We start from the raw sequence: 24,569 nt of genomic DNA on the forward strand, positions 1-24,569 counted from the left end.
TGAACTGCTGGAATTGTTTTTTGAGTCCAACATCATGCTGCAATATATCATTGTTTTACCCACTATTTGGCTTTTAATTTGGCCTTGACCAAATAGCTTTTCCAGTTATACAGTATCCTGCCACATTCTACAACTAGACATTAAATACATTGCTAGCTTGATACCCTGTAGCCACTTTGAAAAACAAATAATCTGAGGAATGAGATGATATAGAATTAAGCCATAAAGGCAGACACTGCCTAAATTTTGAAAGATATATTGAAAACAGATAACTTAGCTGACACTTTCAGGGTCCTAAACATTTGTAATGCGTGGTTAGTGAGATTTTTTTTTTTTGCTTCTATTAATGCCTGACACTGAGGAAAAAGAGGGCAAAATCCTTACCCTCAACACTGGGCCAGGTCCATTAGTAAGCTCACAGAGTATATTGATTTTACTGATTCTAGCAGATAAGCCTAGGAATATAGTTAAAATCTTGAAGCACAAGAACATAATCTATCAGAGGAGCTAATATGTAAGGGTATGTCTACACTACCCCGCTAGTTCGAACTAGCGGGGTAATGTAGGCATACCGCACTTGCAAATGAAGCCCGGGATTTGAATTTCCCGGGTTTCATTTGCATAAGCCGGCCGGCGCCATTTTTAAATGCCGGCTTGTTCGAACCCGTGCCGCACGGCTACACGCCGCACGGGCTAGATAGTTCGAACTAGCAAGCCATTCTGCACTATCTGTACACCTCGTTCCTCGTTCGAACAAGCCGGCATTTAAAAATGGCGCCGGCCGGCTTATGCAAATGAAGCCCAGGAAATTCAAATCCCGGGCTTCATTTGCAAGTGCGGTATGCCTACATTACCACCCTAGTTCGAACTAGGGTGGTAGTGTAGACATACCCTAAGAGTGTGGGGCTCCAGAATCCAGCAAGGATGAGGTGAGATAGCAGAGGCAGAGGTACAGTTAGTGCAACTGTTCAGGGACCCATGGACCAGGAGGACTTCTGCAGGCTCAGGGCTGCTTGACCACACAACATACGCCAAAGCAGCCTGCTGGAAGCTCTAGGAAGAGCACTATACTGCTTCCACTGTCAATGTATGAATTTGCCTGGGGAGGGAAATTTCAAAATGGTGGTGTTGCCATGAATGGGATTGTCAATGGCAGAGCCTACATTTTGGTCAGAAGTTCCTTCTCTCTTTCCATTGCCTGGGCAAATTCAAATGTGGGCTGCAGAAATCTAAGCTCTGCTATTCGTAGGGCCTCTGACGTACGCTCTAATGGCAGCAGCAGTAGGGGTTCATGGCTCTGGCTCTACCTACACTAATTCTGGCTTAGGTGGGAACAATGTTGATGGCTCTAACAGCAGCAGCACTGATAGTGGTAGAGAGGAACAAAAGTGGGGGATTGGAGAAGTGAGTTTATCTGAATGTGGGGAAAATGTGGGTGCTCACAATAGAAACCTACACTGGGACCCGTCTTTATGTTCTTCTGCCACTAACAGATGGGAGCAGAGGAGGAGTCTTAGATCAGATGTGACCCAGTCAGCATATGCTGAATTTGCTGATTGTTAAATCTGCCACTAGAATCGATCTGCAATTTCATCAGCACCTCAGGCAAGGTCTAAGATTTCATTTTCAGACACAGTGTATTCCTTATTTGTCTCATGGAGCTGATTTCATTGCTACATGAAACTTAGGTAAAACAATGAGTTACTGGGCAGTATTTCTGTTTGTGTCACATATAAGCAGAAAAAATACCTTAAATTGCAGAAGTCATTTGGTACAGCAAACTACAAAGGTGAACACTGTAGCATGGATGATAACCTGACTCAAGACAGCTTTCCTGGCCTGGGGGAGAGGAAGGAAAGTGAACAGTAATTCTCTGTAGGCACAGAATTATGACAGAGCCTTTTTTCTCAGTCCATACTACTGTGAAGGCAGAAGATGGGTGCCTTAGCAGGAGATTAGTAGCAAATATAGGTTACTGATTCACTTTTAAGCCCAGAAATAATATTGATATGCTATAAAAGGAAGAATGTACATAAGTGTGTTCAGATCATACAGAAAACATTTTCAGTTTAGAATAACATGCATTTCTGGTATACCTCTCATGCATTTGGGAAAACTTGTGACACTTTCCGGGAGTACCAAACCCTGACACCCTCAGTTCTTCTTGATTTGAGCTACCAAAGTGCTTTCCTTTTTCTGTGGTATCAGATCTGGCTCAGTCTGATGGAATAAGCCACAGTCATACACAACAAAGCTGAAAAACAAATCTGCCGTGGTTCATGAAATCTCTTTGGGTACGTCTACACTACAGCGCTAGTTCGAACTAACTTAGTTCGAATTAGTTAATTCGAACTAAGCTAGTTCGAACTAACGCATCTAGAACTAAAAACTAGTTCGAACTAGCGTTTTGCTAATTCGAACTAGCAAGTCCACATTGAGTGGACTCTGAACAGGGCTTAAGGATGGCCGGAAGCAGTGCTGGCAGGGCATCAGAGGAGGACTTAGAGCGTGGAGATGCTGTCTCAGGCTAGCCGAGGGCTGTGCTTAAAGGGACCCGACCCCCACCCCGGACAGACAGTTCTCAGGGGTGCCCCGCTTACAAACCAGTCCTGGCTTGGAGTGCCCGAAGTACCCACACTGGGCACATCACACCACTCGGCCATCAGACCGGCTGCACTTGCCGCAGGCTGCCATCTGGGGAGAGGGGACAATCGGGGGGCTGCAGGAGAGCTTCCACCCCCAGAAGCCCGCAGAGCCAGCCCAGTCCTCCCCATCGGGGGCTCGTGCCCCATTCCTCCCTCACCTTCTTCCACTTACCCTTCCCTAGCCCCCCTTCTTATTGATGTACAAAATAAAGGACACATGTGTTCAAAAATAGAAACTCTGTTTATTTAACAAAACTCGGGGAAACTGGGAAAAGGAGGTGGGAGAGGGGAAGAGAGAGGCTGGGAGAGGGGAGGGGGAAAACTGGGAGGAGGGAGCTGAAAGGGGGAAGCAAGGGAAAGGAGGGGGTGGGGAAACTGAAGGATCAGGGGTGGGGGTCTCGCCGGGCCGACCGCCTCCCAGTACAGCGAGGGAGGGGGCCTCGGCGTCCCCGGGGCGATGGGGTGGAGGGTGCGGAGGTTGAGGTGGGGGGTGTGGACATTGAGGAAGAGGTTGTGGGGGTTGAGGAGGGAGAGGTGGGAGGGGGAGCAGGAGTGGGAGGAGGGACAGCAGTTGGGGGGACAGCTGGTGCAGGATCAGCACGGGGCACCATGCTCTGCAGCAGGAGCTGCAGGTTGGTGCTCAGCCCTCGGACCTCAGACAGCAGCTCGTGGCGGACCTGCAGGTCTTCCTGCATCCAGGACCGCAGTGTGCGGTGCACGGCTTGCAGGGCCCCAAGGTGCTGGTCCCAGTATTCCTGCTCCGTGCTGGCAGTCCGGAGCAGGCCGCGGGTGCGGGAGCATGTCCCAGGCGGGGTGGTGCGCCCTGCACGAGCAGCTGGTGCAGCTGTAGAGAAAGAAGAGAAGGGGTCAGTTCTCCCTGGGGACGCAGAGGATGATGCCCAGCCCCCTCCCCAACTCCGCAACGTGAGGGTGACCATGTCCTGCACCGTCACAGCCGCTGTGCTTGTACAGAGGCCATGGTCAGGATGTCTGGCTCTCCCCGGGACTGGAAGCTGCCCCAAGACCGCACCCATGTCCCTGTGCCATGTATAGTGTGGCCGGGGCGGTGGGGGGAAAGGGGAGATGTCCCCTGCCTCCGTGTAGAGGGGACATGTGAAGGGAAATCATCCTGCTGGGTCCTGCCCCGGGGTCGGGAGCATGTCACGTCTCTTTGCACAAGCATGTGCCTATTGGGCAATGGCCCCTGGGTGTCACGCAGCTGGAGCCACCTGCCCAAGGGTGGCATGGCACGTGCTCGCACGTGTACAGGTGTCTCCGTGATCCGTGGAAGGCATGGCCCACGCGCGCGGTCCCTGGTCTCCCTGCCACCTCCCCCCCCGAACTACTTAATTCAAACTACTTACCCGGTACGGTCTCCCTGGACGACCCTGCCGACTCCGGTGCTGGGACATCCTGCGGTGGCCCCTCCGGTGTGCCCGGGTCAGGGCCCTCCAGTCCCGGCTCGCTGTCCCCCAGGCTGGCACGGACCGCCCTGCCCCCCAAGAGTCGGTTGAGGGCAGAGAAGTAGGGGCAGGTGGCAGCCCCTGCTGTGGCGCCACCCCTGGTGGCCCTGGCGTACGCCTGGCGCAGCTTTTTAATTTTAATGCGCACCTGCTCCTGGGTGCGCCTGTGTCCCCTGGTGGCCATGGCGGCTGCTATGCGGCCATAGACGGCCGCATTCCTCCTCCTAGTGCGGAGATCATGGACGTTGGGGGCCTGCCCCCAAACCTCAATGAGGTCCATGACCTCTGCACTAGTCCAGGAGGCCGCGCGCCGTCTACGGCCCCTGGCTGGCCCCTGGGTGCTGGGGGACTGGGCAGGGGACATGTCACTCCCACTGGCTGCCTGGCTCATGGTGGGGCCACTGCTTCGGGGCAGAGACTCCTGGCAGGGCTGGCTGTCTCAAGTGCCGTCTGGCCAGAGTCTACCCCTTTAAGGGCCCGGGGCTGGGGGAGAGGAGAAGAGTTTTCCTGGTTGTGCCCAGAGAGGCCACCAGGGGGAACCTGGGAAGGGCTAGCCTCCCACTAGTTCGAACTAAAGGGCTACACAGCCCTTAGTTCGAACTAGCTAGTTCGAACTAGGCGTTAGTCCTCGTAAAATGAGGTTTACCTAGTTCGAACTAAGCGCTCCCCTAGTTCGATTCAAATTCGAACTAGCGGAGCGCTAGTGTAGCACCTATTAAAGTTAGTTCGAACTAACGTCCGTTAGTTCGAACTAACTTTGTAGTGTAGACATACCCTTTCTCTCACTTGGTCTTGGTCAAGACTGTTGCTGTTATATTGAATCAAGAAAAAGAAAGACAAGTGAAAGTCTTTTCCCTGGGAAAAGGAGCAGACATCCATTGCTACTGCACATGAAGGACTATCTTTGCATTGCCTGAGGACCAAAAAGCTGACCCAAAGAAAGTTTAATCAACCACTGGACGATTTCCTTGGTGTGAAAAAGAACTGCCATAGTGACCCTTCTTCGCCACTGGGGAAGAGGTAAAGGGAAGGGAGAAATATGACCAATGTTACTTTATGCCCTTGAATCTCAACATGTCAGACTAGCCCAGAGAAAGTTGAAGCTGACTTTAGACTGCTCGATATTGAGCTGGGGGTCTAGCCCAGCTCAGAGTTGGCCCTGGAACAGGGTGGTTTAAACGTGGCTAAAAACTCGACTAGTGTATATTTTATTTTTCACAAGAGAGAAAGCTGGCACTTTGGATTGTTTATTCTGAATGAATACAGTATTATATACTAGAAAACTTACCCAGTGTTGTCTGGTTCCTTCATAGCAGGTGGTGTGGGTGGTGCAGGAATCAGGACATGGCCTTGAGGATGTGGGGAGGCAGGGCAGGAGACTGGGGGTGTGGAGAGGTGCAAGAATAAGGGCTGGGGGCTGAGGGCTGAGGAGGGGCTAAAGGTGGGGGGTTCCATATGGCAGGGCTTTCTCTTGCCCTTGCCCCAGCCAGTAAGACCTTCTGTTTCTCACCAGCTCCTTAGCCAGCAGTGGCCTTCTGTCCCTGCTGCCAATCCCTGTGGCTGCCAGAAACCTTCTATCTCTCCGTAGCCACCATGGGCCTTCTGTTTCTCCCTGGCTGCCTCTCCCCAGCTACCAATTGCCTTCTCTCTCCCTCCCTCCAGTGCTGCTCAGGTCCTTCAGGGCGGGGGGCTGGGAGAATGAGTGTGAAGGACTTAGGGTTGGGGGGTGAGGAGTTCAGGGCAGGGGGCTGCTCCCCAGGGCCAGCCCGGGGTGACAGGTGCCATGCTAGATGGCCACCCGCTGTTGCCCTGGGCCATGCTTGGGCACTGAGGACTGCACTGCCTGGCTGGCAGCTGCTCCACAGCTCTCCAGGACTATTGGGGTAGCAGAGGGTGCACTTGGTTGCTGCTCCTCCACCCCCCGTGGTCATTCTGGAGTGTAACTGTCCCAGTTAACATAGCCCTCCCTTTCCATTTGATGAGAAACAATTGCATTCCACACACATCTGATTGTCCTGGTACAACCAAACCATTTTCTTGCTTAAAAAACAACAAATAGTCTGGTAGCACTTTATAGACTAACAAAACATGTAGATGGTATCATGAGCTTTAGTGGGCACAGCCCACTTCTTCAGAGTTTATCCTGTAGAGTCTAACTCGGCTACCCCCTGAAGCTTCTGAACATTACCTTGTTGTAAGTTATGATATGAAGAAGCTGCATATCAAAATTGGTGGTCCTACCTCTTACCTTTTAGGAAGAGTTTTTGAATAGACTCGCAGATGGATGCACAAAAAGAAATCAGGACAGACCGAAGGTGCGCAGACTCTCTCAAATATATAGTAGACTAAAGGATTTACCTGGCATTGTTCAGGTCTTTAACTAAATTCATTTTTGTTTTCTGGAAAATGCATATGCTTCATTTAAATTTTAGCTCAGGTGTGGGGCTAGGGATAAGGGGTTCAGTATGCAGGCTGCCTCAAGGAGAGAGAGCTATCTCAGCTTAGGGATATAATAGTGTATTCAACTAATCAATTAACCGTTAAGCAAAAGCTTATAGGTTAATGCTATAGACTACATGCATTTCTTCTCCCCACCCATGCCAGTAAATTTTTTTAGCAGGCTGACTCAGTCCTGGCTTGTGACAGGTCAGGGACCTACCCCCACTGTGGCTCTGCATTTAAAGTGTATTAGGAGCCGGGCAGGCAGCCCAGCTCAGTTCTAGCTCGTACCGGATCAGGGAGCTCAGATTCCCCCTAGACAAGGGCTGCTGCCACCCCACACTACTGCTTCTTTATCAGAGGCAACAGCACAGCGTGACAGGCAGCCAGTCAACGAGGGGAACTGGTTTTTAAACTGACTCCCCTCAAAGACCAGCTCCTGCCTGGCTCCTCATGCTGATGCCTCTGATACTGAAGTAGCAGCATGCTATGGAAGGGGGCTCCTTGGGAATGAGATGCACTGGCTGCTGGCCTCATCCCCAGGTACTCTAGAATAGTCGACTAACCAATAAGAATTCATGAGATTACTCGACTATTCCATTAACCGATATTTAACATCTCTACCTCAGCTCTCTCTCAATGCAGCATATTGGGACAGGTGAAGATGCCTCTCCATGGCTGCTGTAACTCCAGTGAGCACAGCTGGGAGAAGGGCTCATGTCCCCCAGCTGGGGCAAGTCTAGCTTCAGCTCCCCAATGACCTCCCCAGCCAGAGTGAAGAATGCAGAAAACTGTTCACTTGTCCTTCACTCCCTGATGAAAGGGGACCAGCCAGCAATGTTTGTAAGGGATGTTATGAATCGGAGGTGGCGGGAGCTTTACTCACCTGCCATTCATTAAGAGCATTTGGGGGAGGGAGGCTTAGGACTGGAGAAGTCTTGGATGGGGGGTGGAGGGAAAAGTATATTCCCTGCCAGTTCCTTTCACCTGTCTAGTGATTCTTTCTCTTTTCTGTATGGGTTACTGAGACGCAAACTCATTCTAGGCACATCTCATTTCTCTGGAACATCAAACCCTTACCTTGCTTTAAATTATGATAAGAGGAAGCTTATTTGGTGGTCCTATCTCTAACCGTTTAGGAGGAGTTCTTGAACAGATGAATGGATGGATGCATGGATGGATGGACTCTTTCAAATATATAGTAGATATGTTTCTCTAAAAGGAAAGTATTGTGTTAGAAACTCACTTTGTAGTGTACACTGCCAACATGTGGTCTGAAAGAACTTTGACAGACTTTTGTGTTTTTCAAATGTTTATGATGTCATGTATAAAAACAAACCCATTAGAATTCTATAGTGTAGTGTCTGTCATAAACTGACTAAATTACCGAATAAAATCAAATTCACTAAGGTATGTGTATTATAGCATGTTTTATTAATCTGTTACTTGTATGTGAACACGTAAGTATCACAGGTGTGTGTCACTAGTATCATGAGTTGGTCATGAACCTAAATCTACATCATTTGACCTCAGGGAAAGTAATTTTAAACATAGAACAGGAAAAAGTCCATTGTGCCTATCATTTCTCTTCTGTTTTCACCCCCTCGTTACAGTTTCACTAAATCCTCCATCTGTTTTTATAAAGTAGAAATTATTTTGATTTTTTTCCCTTCTCCTGCTGTCTTTTTTCCACTGGGGTTTTCACATATGTTGTTTGATCTGTGCATGAAATCCTTGGCCTCAGCTCCTTCTCATTTCTGAATTCTTATATTTTAATAATGCTTTAATGGCTGTACATACTGTCATGATGACATAAGACTGTCATGAATAAAGTCTATTTTCTACCATACCAACTTCTAAGAACTACTGGTAATATAATTTGAGTTGCTTAGTTCCACATTCTTTCAAGGGCAAATGCTTTCTCTGAAGGACACTAAATTATGCAGTATAATAATCTAGTAAACCCTGGACCTGCTGTTCCCCTTGTAGTGCAATCCAGCTTTCTCTTTCCTATATTACTGCTACATTAGAGCCTGCAACTGTAAATAATTGTCCATGGTAATAAAAAATTTAAACAATGTCATAGACACTGTGCATATTAGAATTCGAAGTAGATATAAACTAACATTGATTTTTTCTTAGGAAAAAAAGGAAAAGAAAGCTAATGAAAAACAAACTCCCAGTTTGGGATTCCCCACCAGAAGCTTTGTGCAACCTAGGGAATCCCCAGAGTACTTGTTAATCTGTAGCAAGCTGCTCCCTGGGTCCAGAAAGGTCAGCAGATTTTAGGGCTTCTATCTTAAAATGTAAGTGGTGGGTGGAGAAGATGCAGCAGTAGTGTGACCTGATGAAGGAGGGCGCTCTGCTAGGAAAGAGAGGAAAGGGGACTCATTTATGCTTAAGCAAAGCTTTGGTTCGAAAATGATTGAAGATTGTGGCTGGCTTTTATGTTGCTCAATTTGGTCTGACCATCCCTCGGAGAGGAACAGAAAAATGAGGAGGCAAGAGAATGCATTCAGAATTAACAGAAATCAGGTGGCCTTTTGTTGCTCTCTTTCTACTACATTTCTTTCTTCCTCCTTCACCCTCTTTCTTGGCCATTTCTTCTTTATTCTTTTTTTCTTTAAACTTAAGTCTCTAAACTTATTAACTGCAAATACCCTTTATTAAGCAATGGCATTAGCTACCAAAGCTTGCAATCTTCAGTGACTCCTTTTGTGAATCTGTGACAATATCTGCTAACTCTTTTCTAACTCCCATCCACATTCTTTGATCACTTTGAAAGTATTACAAAGAGCTGGTGATATGGCAATTTGAAAGCCTTTAAGTATTTTAATAAATATTCGTATTATTTGCACTTTTCTTGTCTCCTCATTTTAGTCACTAGGTAATTCTTTTTCAGATAAATATGCACTTTCATCACATAGAAAAAGAGATACCAAAATTATTCACATCTGAGAAATCATTTTTAATCTAAACATGACCAGTCTTATTTCATAATTTGAACACTGTTTATGTATTCTGAAAATACTATTGTCTACCTTTCTTAACTGTTGTTCTTTGAGATTCTCATGTCCATTCCAACAGTAACACATTTTGATGCAGGATGTGATCCATAAGAACATAAGATCCATGACAAAATGGGCTGAGAGGAGATGGGAAGACCTTTCGTTCTCTTGGCAACTGCAATATAAAGCTTGTGATGACTTATGAAATGACTTTGTGCATTCAATTTGGAAGGATTGAGCTGCCTTTCACCCAGGGAGTGGCATGCTTGTTCTTTGTTGCTGGCATGAGATTTGGGAAAGAATATTGATTTAAAAAAATGTCCTAGCTTACATGAAACTGTGAAACTACTATGGGTAGAAATGCTAGGCATGTGTATAGTTGCATCTTGTCTTAATGAAAGACCACGTGAGAGTGGGGACTCAGAAGTAATCACTTGAGTTCACAGCCCTTTTGGACAAGGTTATAGCCACCAGAAAGCCCACCTTCCAGGAAAGATAGGATAAAAGGCAGGTCACCAGGGTCTCGAAAGAAGGACCCAAGAGCCTGGATAGAACCAGGTTCAGGTCCATCTGAGGGACGGGCTGATGCACCTGGGGTAAAATCTATCCAAGTCCTTAAGAAACCAGCCTGCTGTGGGGTTACCAAAGACTGGCCTGATATTGCCAATCCCTGTTGCTTCAGGTACAAGAGATAGTCTAACACAAGGGGAAAAGAAGCTTCATGCAGGGACGTATCTTTCTATAGGTACCAAACGATGAAGCACTTCCACTTTGCCAGGTACAAAGTGTGAGCGGAGAGTTCCTGCTCCCCAACAGAACTTCCCTAACCGAGTCCAAACACTGCAGTTCAAGCTGGTCTAGCCATGGCGTTTCCATGCCCTAAAGAGGGATGGAGAAGTTCAGGAGGAGGACAGCAGAGCATAGAATTGGATAGAATATCCACCCCTACCTTGCTCAGTGAAGTCTGAGGTAATGTGGGCCCAGGCACAGTAGAAATGGAACACACAAGTCACAAAGGGAGGACAGAGATCCAGGTGCACCTCCAAATGTTCAGCTTTGAGCCAGGAGGCTGCTTGGGGGAGGCCCTGTACAGTACTCCGCACCTCCATTGGGAGTCAAGAGACCTAAAGCCACATTATAATGATCGTAGCCATCGTATGTGTCACCGAGTCAGTGGAGTCCAGAGCAGCCAGGAGAGAGGTTCTAGCCACTATCCTGCTGTCTTCCATGGCTGCAGTGAATCCTCTCAGGATTCTGATGGAAGCAGTTCTTGAAATTTAGAGAGGGCGTTCCACAAGTTGTGTGCATAGTAGCATTGTACTGCCCGGTCGAATATACCTTTCAACCTAAGAGGTCCAGCTGCATAGCTTCTTTATTTTTGGGTGTGGGCTCTGGCTGCCCTTGCTGCTCTTTGTGATTAGCTGCATCCACTACCAAGGTCCTAGGTTGGGAATGGTGAAGAGATGCTCATACTCCATTAGAGGGATGATGTAATGCCTTTCCATGCCCTTGGTTGTGAGTGGTATAGAGGCCAGGGTCTTCCAGAGCACCTTTGTGGTGTTCTGCATGGTTTTTATAAACAGCAGTGCCATCTTGGTGGGACCACCCCCCGTAGTGCGGGATCTGTTGGTGGCTGTAACATTGTGTTCAATGTGGGAAGCACCAGGTCTGAAACCCATGGTGGATCCTTAGGAGTCCTGGATTCACCAGGGGAATGGACATTGCAGAAGGAAGGGCACAGTCAACGGAAGCCACCAATGTTGCCCTGAAACCATGCTGTTGGTCCCGGTAACCAAGGTGTTCAAAAGGGCTTTGTACCAGTCCCTGCCACTGGAGTAACCAGAACACCGTCAGTACTGAGGGTTCAGACCAGTGCCCGGATCTTGAGTCATATCGACTGCATTGGGCCATGGACGACTCTGTCTCCAGTTGAGAGGAATAGTCCTATACTGACCAAGGAGAGTTGGCCCCTGATGGTGCCAGGGAGTGTACCAGGGCAATGGAGGGTACCTGGTGCTGGATAGGTGACACCACCATCAGTCCTGCCTTCGATGCTGCTGACAGTGACACCACTGGCACTGCTAATGGTGCCAGCTTCCATGTCCTACATCCGAACTGGTGCCTGGGAACGCGAGCTTAGGGAATGTGCCACCATGGCAATCAAGTCCCATGTGGCATCAAAAGTGTCTGGTGTAGAGGGAAAGTCCAGGACTTTCTCCACAATTTCCCTGACTGGGGAGTTCACTGGCCTCACACGTGACAGATCTCCTCTTGAGGACAGAGTCTACAGTGTCAGGACTGATGGACCAGCCTTCTGGGGTCCTGATACGGGGTGCACCACACTGGTGACCTATTTGTTCCTCTTTGTGGGTAAAGGCCTCATTCCACCTTATTCTTCTTATGTGGAGCTGGAGATTTTGATCGGTGCTGCACCAATAAGCCAACCTTCCGCCCAGGGGAGCAGTACAATTTTCCTTATGGGAGTCCTTTCTTGGTGCCGAGGTGTCCTATACCAAAGCCGATGCACCAGCGCTTGTGCCAACTGGGGCTAAAGAGAGGGCTCCAGTAGAAGGATCTTGAGGGGATAGTCTCTTTCCTTTCTCTTGAAGCCTCTCCAAATGGTGCACTTGTCTTGCAAATAGCCCTCTCTTAGGAGCCTGAGACAAGCAGCATGTGGATCCCTTCTAGGCACAGGTTTATCACACCTAACGCACAGCTTGAATTTCTGGGGCTGCAGCATGCCCTGGCACCAGGGAAAAATATTGGGGGTGTAAAGAACCCCCAAACTTATACAGGATGGACCTCCCTGGTCTGGCACCCTCGGGACCTGATAGGTCCCAGGGGAGGGAATTTGCTTGTCCAGGAAACATCCCCTGCCACCGGCTCCCTCAGCCTGCCACCTCTCTCCACCACTGGCTCCTTCGGCCCTGGTGCTGGCTGGGTGACACGGCTGCCCTAGCCCCGCTGCCATAACTGCTGCTCTAGCCTCATTGCCAGCATGGCAGCACACAGCCCCACTCTGCTGCTGGCCGGCATATGGCCCGATTGGGCTGCTAATGTATCGCGGCCCCAGCTGGGTTGCCACAGTCCCAGCTCTGCTGCTGTGGCCCCAGAAGAGCTTCCCCTGCTGGGCTGCCATGGCCTGGCCTTGCTGCCAGCCAGGCTGCACTGGCTCTCTCCCCACTGCCAGCCAGCACACAGCCCCACTACTGCTGCTGCAGCACAATCCCGCTGCCCCTGCCCTGTTACCAAGGCCCTACTACCGCTGTTGGACTGCCAAGGCCCAGCCTTGCTCCCACCAGCCTTGCCTTGCACGGGGCTCTCAGCTGTTGGCCCTCCTGGCCCATGGCTCTCTTGTTCAGCAATGTCCATGGTCCACCAGGACCACCAATGTTGCTGGACGAAAGAGTCCTGGTTTAGGGATGTGCAACCTGTACTAACTCACTACCAACTAACTAATTAGGATAAGGGAGATAATCGACTATGTACAGGGAACAAAACCACCAGGAAAGCATATGCTAAAGCAAGAGACAAGTTACTCCAATGACCATCACTGGAAGTAAGAAGGAACTGAGATGGCAGTGGGTTGGCACTGCCCCATAAAGGTGCTATTCCAAGGGGCTCCACAGACAACCTGATGGGTACAACTAGGGTAAAAACTTCAAACCATCATACATGCAGTGTGCATGTACCTATTGGAATGGACATGAGCAATCACCCCAAGAACAATACTTGACACTTAGGACTTTTTTAAAAGTTCTGTAATAACCACTGCAGTTGTTATGGTGTTAGGCAGGTGTTTGAACCCTACATAGAGCTGTGAGGGTTACCATTGCAGATGTGGCACATTAATTCCACTCTAGAGAACTGGTTCCTAGAAAGAGTGAAGTACAGCACAGAAGGTCCTAAGCAGAAAGTCTAGGAACAGCCACTGAATAATGACACACGTATTATAGCTTTTCTGTTATAAGGTCAAACGCAATGCGGGAGATAAGTTCAGGCACTAATTCAGTCTGTGCGTTCTGCTAGGATGGGGTGATGTCTAAAACAAAGAATGTTGGTCTGGAATCTGTTTCAAGTATTCGATCAATCTGCATTTGCAACAGGCCCAGAAATTAAGAATGTTTTAATTAACAGCGTGTCAAACTGTCCTAAGTGACTCACGACCATGAGTGGCATTTCAGGGCAGATTGTTAATAATCGGGGCACAAACCCCAAACTGGTTGCGTGTTCTGCTCTTAAATTTCACCAACCAAGTATCAAATATGAACTTAAGCACTATAACAGCCTAAACATGGAGTCACAGGCAATCCCCTTGGATACTACAATGTATCTTGCCAGCCAGCAATCTTGCCTTTGTGATAGATGGCCCCTTATGTCAGAAATCACAGTAATATTCACAGTGCACCAAGTCCCAAAGACAAGTCACTTACGCAAGATCAACTGGAAAGATGCTTGCAGTACATCATAAGCATTTCATAAAATCCAAACACTAAGCATCTCTCGCTAAATCTAATGCCTATTTTATTTTATCTCTAGTTTTTTTTCTAAAAAATAAAGGCTTTGCAGTTAAATTAGTACCTATGAAAGATGCCAGCTTGTCAGCCCTGGAGAGTTAAGTTCTTTATTTCCCCACCTCCCCACAGGCACAGCCTCACTTCACCTTGCAGATGAGCCTCAATCTGGGTTCAGGAGGAATCACTTCTGTGGATCACAGGGGACATATACTCATTTATTTCTATACTACATGCTAATATTGCCCCCAGGGCTGTCAGTAAGTGTAAACTGTCTTAGTGATTCTTGCAGCAGAATTGGATGGAGATCACTAAATATGTCACATATGTCCCTGAACATCCATTAAATGGCCAGAATACCCAAAACATATAGGGTCAATAGAATTTCATTCTTCATGTTCTATGGAAACCCACAGTTTCTGTGGTTTGCATAGACTGTAAAGAACAGCTACACCATCTGATTTCCCAGTGAGAAATCTAGCAAGTTAAGAGAGCCAATTGCCTTGTCCTACTGGATCCCCTTCCTATCCATCTCCCAACATGGCCTTTCTTCCCACACCTGACACACAGAAAACCAAACTGTATTCAATTTAGTTCATTTGCATTTTCTCACTTTTGCAGAGCATCTATACTAAACATAATTAGTCATGTGGAAAGATTTCAATTCTCCTGAGCTGTCTGCATCTACCATGAAAGCTTCTTCTGCTTTTGTGATTCTAATAAAGGGAGATCTGCTAGACAACCGTGCCCTTTCTGCCACACCTCCTCCAGCCTTTAAGCCTGTCACGGGTATAATGCATCCCAAAGAGTGTCTCTATTTAAAAAAGTTTCATTTTATCTTTTCAGTACATATACTTGCAGCTTTCAAGTCCCATTTCAGAGTATTCATTTGCATGGATATTATTTGCTGTCCTCTTGTTATTGGTACAAATACACAAAGGAAGATGTGCATAGCTTGGAAAATAAAATACCATAAAAGTACCGAGCATCAACACAGAGCTTCCCATTTTCAGATTTTAATCAATTCATGTCACTCCTATAATCCTAGTGCAATAACCATGTTTCTTGCCATTACAATTCAATATGGTACAGACTGGCAGTTAGGGCAATTAAAGTTAGGACATAATGAATTTTATATTGTAGACATTCTTTGAAAATAATAATAATAATAATAATAATATTAGTATTATCATTAATAATAATAATAATAATAATAATAATAGTAATTCACCATAGGTGAAATAATGGGCATGCTATTTTACCATCCTGGTAAACCTCATTGCACAAGGGTTAAGGGGTGGTTTGAAATAAAACATTATTTCAAAATTTGGTGCTATGTAGAAACACCCTAACAATCAGAAAACTGCCTATTAGTAAGAATCATTATGTGAAAGCCCCATCCAAATTTTTTATCTTCAGGGGCAGAATGTGGTAGATAAAACAGAATTCAGTTATTCAGATTCATAGGGTAACTGATGGCATCACCGCAGAAGCACAGTCTGATCAAAGTGGAAGGTAAATAAATTCCCAAAGGATGGAGGTCAAAATTTCAGCAGCCTCCAAATCAGCAAAAAAGCTGATGTGCATGTGAAATGAACAATACACTTGTAATTGAACTTTTAATATAGAAAATAATCATCTTGGTATTTTTATGAAGAAACTGCTCTTCCTGCATACGGTCCATCTTTCCCCTCTCATTATACATTACACCCCTCCACCTGTCATCTATCTTTTATTCCTATTGAATGCATTTCCATTTCCTTCTTTCACAAAGTGACACTTTGCGTGTCATCTTTTCACAAGCTATCCGGAAGCATTGTACTGCCAATGGAAGAGTTAACAGCTTGCTGCTAATATTTTTCAGATGGAGGAAATGGCTCCTGGTTAGCATGGCTTCAGATGAAATGCTACATTTCCACTCTATGGTATATAAGTCAGCACTGAAGGGAATAGGACTTGGCCTCACTTTCAGTGCTTTGTGTATGCATTGCTGAATTTATTGAAAAAAACAAAACAATACTGCACTTATCAATAAACAGATAAGAAGCAATCTGATTTGCCAAGGTTTATGAACACCCACCACCCAAAAACGGCCATTAGACTGGTGGAATGTAGATGTGCAGGTGTTCAGTTTTTGACAGGAATGCCAAGTAAAAAAGGGACCCTGACAGCTCCCATCAGCACCGCTGTTAAAAATCCATTCAGCAGCACAGTGAGGTCCCAGTGCTAAGGTAAGTTCCCTACCTGCCTTGGCTCCCTGTGTCCCCCAGAAGCAGCTGTCAGGTTCCGAAGGACATTCTTGAATGTGCGGTGGCTTCATGTGCTGCCTCTACCCTGAGCACTGGCTCTGCAACTCCCACTGGCTGAGAACTGTGACCAGTGGGAGCAATGAGGGCAGTTCCTGCAAGTGTGAGGGCATTGTGTGGAGCCTCCCTGGCTGGCCATGTGCCTAAGGGATGCAGGGACTTGGTGGCCACTTCCTGGCAGCTATGGCAATCACCAACGGGACCCTGCATCCTGAACGCCCTCTCATGGCCCAACTCCCCTGCTCCAGCCCGGAATCTCCTCCCACACCCAGCCTGCAGCTCATCCTCCCCCAGCCCAATACCCCTCCTGCAATCCAGTCTCCCCCCCCAACTCAGACTCGTGAAAGTAAGTGAGGCTGTGGAAGAGTGAGAGATGGAGCAAGGGGGGGATGAAGCTATTGGGGAGCAGCCATTGGAATACGCTATTGCCTTTATCAAATAGGTTTCAATTATTGTACTAAATAAGTAATAAAAGTATCCTTTTAAAAAATTAAAACATCATCAAATACAAGCCCATCAACCATTTGCAGTGGCAACTAGGAAGACAATGAGGGTTAGAGTGAGTCTTGCCCCTCTGTAGATGTACAGATGTGTGAGTGTAACACTACAGCTACTAACACTGACAGACTCTGCTCATTGTCAGATGGGATCAAACCTAGAATCTCTAGAGATTAAAGCATGAAAATGTATTGCCTGAGCTAAAAGAAACATGTCTCTTAGCCCAAGCTGTAGCAGGCTGCTGAATCTGGAGGTGGTCTAACCACCAATAAAGTGGGACTGAGTGCCACACCAAGCAGGAACAGGTGGCATAATCAGCTGGAATGAGGGGTGGGGAAGGAAGGAGGACACACTTTCTACCCCTCAGAGACAGTACAAAGTGCTCCCTCAAAAGGGCTGGATCACTAGCTCCACTTCTCCACTGTGCACTTACGATGCATCCGCAAATCATGGAATTGTGGAAAAGCTACATGGAAGAAAACTATTTTTGCCATACTCCTGTCAGTAAAGTTTTTTAAAATACATTAAAAATCAATGAAAATGGATTATCCTACTTAGGGTTCTTTGCAATCCTTTCAGCATATTCATTCAGATTCTGTTATTTCTTATAACTTTAAGCTCTGCAGTGAGTAGAGTTGTCTTTTATTTTAAAAAGTATTTAATATAATCAACTTTTTAAAAACCCGTAACAAAAGAGAAATGACACTCCAAAGCACTTTTCTCAGCTTTGTGTTTGCCTTTATCTTCTCAGCTAAGGTGATGTTAAATTTTATAGCATTTTTTAAACAAAATAATCAAATACAAACAATTGGTGACTTTCTTTTACTCTAGATCTTTACTAACATTTAATTTGTCTGTCACATTATTTTACTTTTTATCTTGGAGATGGAAATATAATATGAATTTGAGGATGAGCATGGTAAACCCTTACTAAAGCTAATCAGATTCCTCATATGAACAGTTTGTTTCATATGAGATGGGTCACATCTTGCAGAATTCTTTCTCAACAGCGATTTCATAGCCCTTTAGAGCTAACCATACTTCTCCTCACACAAGGATAAAATGAGAAGTTTGATTGATCCATTATCACTGAATATTTTAAAAACAAAAGCATCATCATGAAGCCTGAACATAGCACCAACTATTTATGCTATTTGGCCCTAAGATATGAACAATTTATGTCTTGTATTTTGGCCTCTGTTTAGCAGCTGAGCCCCTTTATCAGCATGTTAAATAATTCTTCCAGTACTAAAGATAATTTTCTCCATTCCTTTTCCAGAACAATAATCTTATTTGAGACACAACTGTGTGAAAATAGTATCACAAATTTCAATAACCTCCTGTGATGAGCATGCCACCTAAAGTCTTAAAAAAATGCTCTCAAAAATAAAAAAGGAATGCTTTTAGCCAGCATAGTGTAAGCAGAAGTTAGTACAGGAAGAATAGTTTGAAGAGATGTTTTAAAGGAATTTATTATATTGTTGCGGGCTCTACTAGTAAACAGGGATTTCCACAGGTATCCTTTTATGCTAGTGTAGAGTCATGTTGAAGATGGACATAAAAATCCACCCAAGGATTGAGACCTGGCAGAAATCAATTAATATGTGCAAAATAAAAGTAATTACAACAATAGAGATGTTACAATGTAACACACAACAACACGTTAAAAATTGTTTTCCAAACTCTCTGAAACACCTGTCACTGTTGTAGTGGCTGCCAACCTGGTGATAACAACATTATATTTCCCATCAGGAGATGAAGCCTTATTAAGACTGAGTAAATTCAGGTTCCATTAGAACTATTGATAACCAGTTTCAGAGCAAATTATTTTGAGATGGTTTTACCCCCAAGGACTGCTAGCAGTGAGCACAAAGACTGCAGCTGTGTCTAATCCATGAATAGGTTTACCAAGATCAGGGACTCCTTGGACCTTTCCCTTGGCACATGTATGCAAGGGACAACTACTCTCTAGTCCACAGTTATAGGAATTGACTGATGTATGAACCTAGGCAACCAAGCATATGAGCCAATACTATACACACTTCATCCATCCGTCTTAGAAATTATCATGTGAAACAATCTCAGATATTTACATATGAATGATTTTATAACATGAAAGCTGCCCAAACACAGACGAATGTGAAGAAACACAATGCTAAACACGAACATTGAGCTTACACCCTAAATTATCCTGAAAGGGCAACTTTACTGAAAAAAATATCTAATGTGTGATATAATCTCTAGTTGAACGTTTTCATGAGTCTTATTCCGGAACAGAAAATGAAAGACAGCTATTCCGGAACAGAAAACAAAAGACAGCTGAGATGAGCGCGCGCGCACACACACAAAAAAACCCAGAAGAGAAGAAAATGTGCATAAATGAATCACTCCATAATAACTAATCCAGCACTGAGAATAGATCTTACTGGTTTACCTTGCTTCCAAAAGATTTTTTAAATGTTGCAAATTATGTGCAACCATTTTCTCTTCTACTATGAGGGTGTGTGGGTGTGTCTAGATGGGGAGCAGGTTTAAAACTAATAAAAGAAAGTTCTTCTTCACACAGCATGTAGTCAACCTGTGGAACTCCTTGCCAGAGGAGGTTGTGAAGCCTAGGACTATAATAGAGTTTAAAGAGAAGCTAGATAATTTCATGGAGGTTAGGTCCATAAAAGGCTATTAGCCAGGGGATAAAATGGTGTCCTTGGCCTCTGTCTGTCAGAGGCTGGAGAGGGATGGCAGGAGACAAATCGCTTGATCATTGTCTTCAGTCCACCCTCTCCGGGGAACCTGGTGCTGGCCACTGTCGGTAGACAGGATACTGGGCTAAGATGGACCTTTGGTCTGACCTAGTACGGCCTTTCTTATGTTCTTACAGGTTATTTTTTTTAAAAAGTGGCCTTTTTTTGAAAAAACACCCACGTCTAGACTGCTGCTGCATTCTTTCTAAATTAAATCAAAAGAATGTGGCAGTTTTTTCGACCACAGAAAACCTCATTTTATGAGGAATAACATCTATTTTTGAAAGTGCTCTCTCAAAAAAAGGCATTATTGAATGTAAACAGTGCTTTTTCGAAAGAGAGCATCCAGACTCTATTTTTTACCAGTATATTGTGTATGTTATTCATGCATTGCTTTTCCCTCTTCTCAAGCCAGGGCTCACAGGCTGACAGTGAAAAGAAAGTGGAAGCCAGAATCTTTTTGCCTTGTTAAGTTCTCTCTTTCCTATTTACACCAGTGCTTTTATTGATATTACCATATTATCTGTAGAAGTCCTTAAAACTTTAAACTACATTTTACAAAACATTCCTGCATTCTGATAGTCCTATAAAGAACTCGTCCATTAACTGTATTACAACTGTGATAGAAATGTAGCCGTGTTAGTCTGGGGTAGTTGAAGCAAAATGCAGGACAATGTAGCACTTTAAAGACTAACAAGATGGTTTATTAGATGAACTTTCGTGGGCCAGACCCACTTCCTCAGATCAAATAGTGGAAGAAAGTAGTCACAACCATATATGGCGCTGGTAGGGAAACTAGTGGGGAAAAACAACAATTTGTAAATGTATTCCTGACTCCAATTCCTGACATCAGTTCATTATTAGTGGGGTTGTGTTATTAGATAATTGCCAGAATGTGGAAAACTGCCAAGTCATTGAAAAAATGTTTGTTCTCAGGGGAATTGATTATGTATCCAAAATTTTGTACATGAAATTTGCTTTCCGTTATTTTCTAATAATACTCTAGTTCTAATTGTATTACATAGAATTTCTCTAAATACACTGCAACATAGGCAAAAAATAATGTAATTCATATGTGCAATGTGATCCACCACCTGTGACTGCAAAATTGCTTCAGTATATGCTCTAGCAACACAGAACAGAATTATACTAAGTGAGAAATATCTTGGTGGTGGAGGTGAGTTGGCAGAAAAGAAGGCCAGAGCTCTTCAAACATTATCCAAGAAATGTAGGATGAGGGAAGGGCTATATCTAGGTAGGGAAATAAGGAAGGAAGAAGACAACTAGGGTATGGCTCAGACCAATGAATTCCAAACATTAAGAAGCAAAATATGTTGAATTACAAGGATATAATTCACGTTGAGAGTTCCGGTAACTAATCAAGCTATCTGAAATTCATTCTCATGCTTTATCATTTCACTAATACTCTGAAGATCCAGAGCTTATGGCAGGAAGGTATGAAATGCAGGAGGAAAAAGGTTAAGAGGAAAAGAATGATTTCAGACTATCTGGCCTGGAAGATGACATTGAAGTCTGAAATAAAGAGACTGATACTTCCATCAGAAGAAGTCAGGGGGAGTTGGGTGCATGTATCTTGAGGGCAGAATTTTGCTTCTGAGTTAAGAGACAGGGGACACAGGGCCATTTACATGAAAGGATAAGTTCATTCTGTAAAGCACACTACAAGTTTAGACAGCTATTGTACTTTGAAAAATAAGTCTAAAAATAGCATAATGGGGTTTGAAGACCTTTTCAATGTATTCTATATTACTAGTACTATCATCTGTTTGTGTTGTACTAGCATGTGCTATATACTGTAAAAACACATAACTAAAAGATGCCCACTGCTCCCAAAGAGCTCACAATCTCAGTAAGAGTTTGTAAGTTGTGTTTTCAGGTAAATTTTAATGTAAAATACATTTTTCTTCTAAGTCACACCCAAGCAAAATCAATTTGGTACATGAAAGTCTAGCTGGGTTATTGTCTTACCATACAACCTCATACTGCAAGGTATGATCAGCCCTCAGTTATATATGTGCAGCTCAGTGGTTTCACATGATGTGTGTGGAACCCCATTGCATTCCATGAGTTTGCACAACTGTTACCAAACTGAATTTAGCAAACAATTGTATTTGTGATACAGAAGGAAGAACAGAGTCCACCTTATTCCCTCTTGGGTATGTTGGCTTTAAAGTGTGAACAGAGGTAAGCAACACTAGCTTTTGAACTGAAAGAAGCATATATAACTGTGAATATACATAGAATAGATACGTGTGGTAAGAAGAGGACTTTTTTCAGTGTAATTGTTTTAGGGGAAAATGAATTTTAATTTCTTTAAAAAACAAATAAATTGCAAAATATATTTGTCAATCATTTGTAAAAATTGTAATGCTAATGTAACCACCATCACCACATGGATTTGAACCTGGGACCTCAGTATAGGAGTCTCTACAGCTTGAGCTATAAAGCCAGCTGCTTCTCAGTTTAGGCTGTAAAACTCACTTGTTCTTCTCTCTCACTGTAAGTGGTCTAAGTACCACTACATGAGACAATGAACCACACTGGGGTGCATCTACACAGCAGCCTAAACTCAAAATAAGTGATGCAATTTGCACTTTGCAAAACTTATTCAGAATCTATTTAGAAATAGCTGATTTTGAAATTTGGCACATCTACCCTGCCAAATGATCTCTTAACCCTTGTGCAACGAGGTTTACCGGGATGGGGAAATTGCATTCCTATTATTTCAAAAAATATTTTGAAATAATGGGTGGCTTGTGTACATGTGGGGTAGTTATTTCAGGATACCTTTGATATCCCAAAATAGTGTAGACATATCCTACGTTCTGGGTTAAATAGCATAAGGAATTAGACTCACTTAAAATAATTTCACTTACAAAGAATTAAGCAATGAACAAAAAGCTAAAAGATTTGGACTTTTGAACAGATTGTAACATTAACTCAACACATCTTAGAAAACTTTCACAAAAGAAGTTTTAGCTGGACAATCATACATGCTACAATGATGACTCAGGAAGAGTTTCTAGATTTTGATAGATATCAGGTTAAATGTGTCAAAAGAGAAGTCTGACAGAGTCAGTTTCCCTTGAAAATTTAGATTCTATATACAGGTAAACCAATTTCTACTTTCACCTCTGCCTGCAAATGCTGGTCTCCCAGGACTTTATTTCAGCAAAGACCTGTCAAATCCCCCAATTGCTTTTCATTACTGAGTTCCTTCTGTCGGTTCTGTCAGTTGTGTTAAAATAATAAATTCACATCTGACTGATTTTTGAAAAAGGGGAGAACCGCTTCAAGTTATGCACTCATCATCTTTAATATCTAAATGTATATAATGTGGGGGAAGGTTTCTATTTGTGGCTTGGGATCTGTGCTTTCCATATTGCTTCTGTGGTTTAAAATAATGGGAGAATTCAGAACACATTCTGGTGATGGTCCTTTAATAATAAAAAGGATATGAGACAGTTGGGGTGAACTCTGCTCAATGCATGTGCTTCTCGCCCATTAACATTAATAGCTGTTACTCAGGGACATCAAGGGGAGAATAGATGGCTTAGTCTTTTTAATTGGTGCTATAAAATAATAAAATATACTTTAAATTCTTATGCATCTGGGAATACATTCAAAACTTTTTTTTACCTTGTTTTGAGAGGTGATACTATGCAGTTTCCTGGCTGAGCACCAGTTACTGAAGGTGAAAATACATAAAACGGCACCACTGAATTAGGAGAGTAATAATAATAATGTTATCTTGGTAGGAGGAAATAGTCTTTTTAAAATGTATATGCAGAGTCTGGAGTGGAATAGAATGAATGAGGATCCTCAATTTGAATGAAACAGTTGCAAGAGCAAATACAACTTAATGGAGGACACAAAAGCAATTAACAATGAAAAGTCACTGATGCAAAAGGATAGTCCTAGAGATTAGAATCTTATTGAAACAAATGAGCCTACATTTGATCATAATGAATTGAGTTGAAAGATCTGCAAAACCACCTCACTGAGCACATGAGAAAATAAAATAATTCACTACTGAATTACAGTACCATACTTTTTGACCAATAAACTCTTCTATTGCATTCACAATGCTTGCAGTTTTCAGAAATAAGAAACTGAGTTCAACTTCATGATCTGTTGGGAGAACTGGACTTCTGGTGTTATTGGAGCTAACTTATAATAAAAACACTTATCTAGAGTCTTCAACTTACACTGTGCTCTAAAAATAGATCAAATAATATTTGCTGCTCCAAAGAGATTAAATTCTAAGATAAGACAATCACAATACAAAACAAGAGACAATGGTGCAGTGAAGGTAGATCAAAGAGGGTGTGTCTACACTGCACCCTTACCTTGAAATAAGCTATGCAATTTGCATAGCTTATTTTGAGATAACTTCAAAATAGCTTATTCTGAAATTTTGAAATAAAGCGCTATTCCGAAACATTCCATAACCCTCATGGAACAAGCGTTACAGGGATGCCAGAATAGCATGCCCATTATTTCAAAATCTATTTCAAAATAACAGGCTGCTTTAAAGATGCGGAATAGCTATTATGGGATACTTCTGGTATCCCAAAATAGCTCCGCAATGTAGATATAGCCTCTAGAGAGATATTGGTGAGGAAAAGAAAGGGGTATGGAACCAAGGGGGCTTGGAGTATGGGAAGGGACTCTGGACTGAGGCAATGGGTTATGTGTGTGGGAGGAATAGGCTCTGGCCTGAAGGTGCAGGTTCAAGGGTGAGGCCAGAAATGAGGGGCTGAGGGTGCAAGAGGGAGATCCGGGATGGAACAGAGGGTTGGGGTGTGGGAGGAAGTGCAGGGTGTGGTCTCCAGGAGAGAGTTTGGGTGTGGCAGTGGGCTCAGGGTAGAGGAGGGGGACCCAGACTGGGGCAGAGGGATAGGTGTGGGAGGGGGTGCAGGATCCAGGTGATA

At 44.2% G+C, this 24,569-nt stretch overlaps 1 protein-coding gene across 4 annotated transcripts in view; it reads right to left on the reverse strand.

Annotated features, from left to right (window-relative positions):
- Positions 1-24,569, reverse strand: part of ATRNL1 (attractin like 1) — a 999,362-nt gene that overhangs the window by 19,871 nt on the left and 954,922 nt on the right. The window lies entirely within an intron of this gene.

Source organism: Pelodiscus sinensis, chromosome 8, assembly GCF_052426305.1.
Source record: "Pelodiscus sinensis isolate ZL-2025 chromosome 8, ASM5242630v1, whole genome shotgun sequence".
NCBI classification, from domain to species: domain Eukaryota; kingdom Metazoa; phylum Chordata; order Testudines; family Trionychidae; genus Pelodiscus; species Pelodiscus sinensis.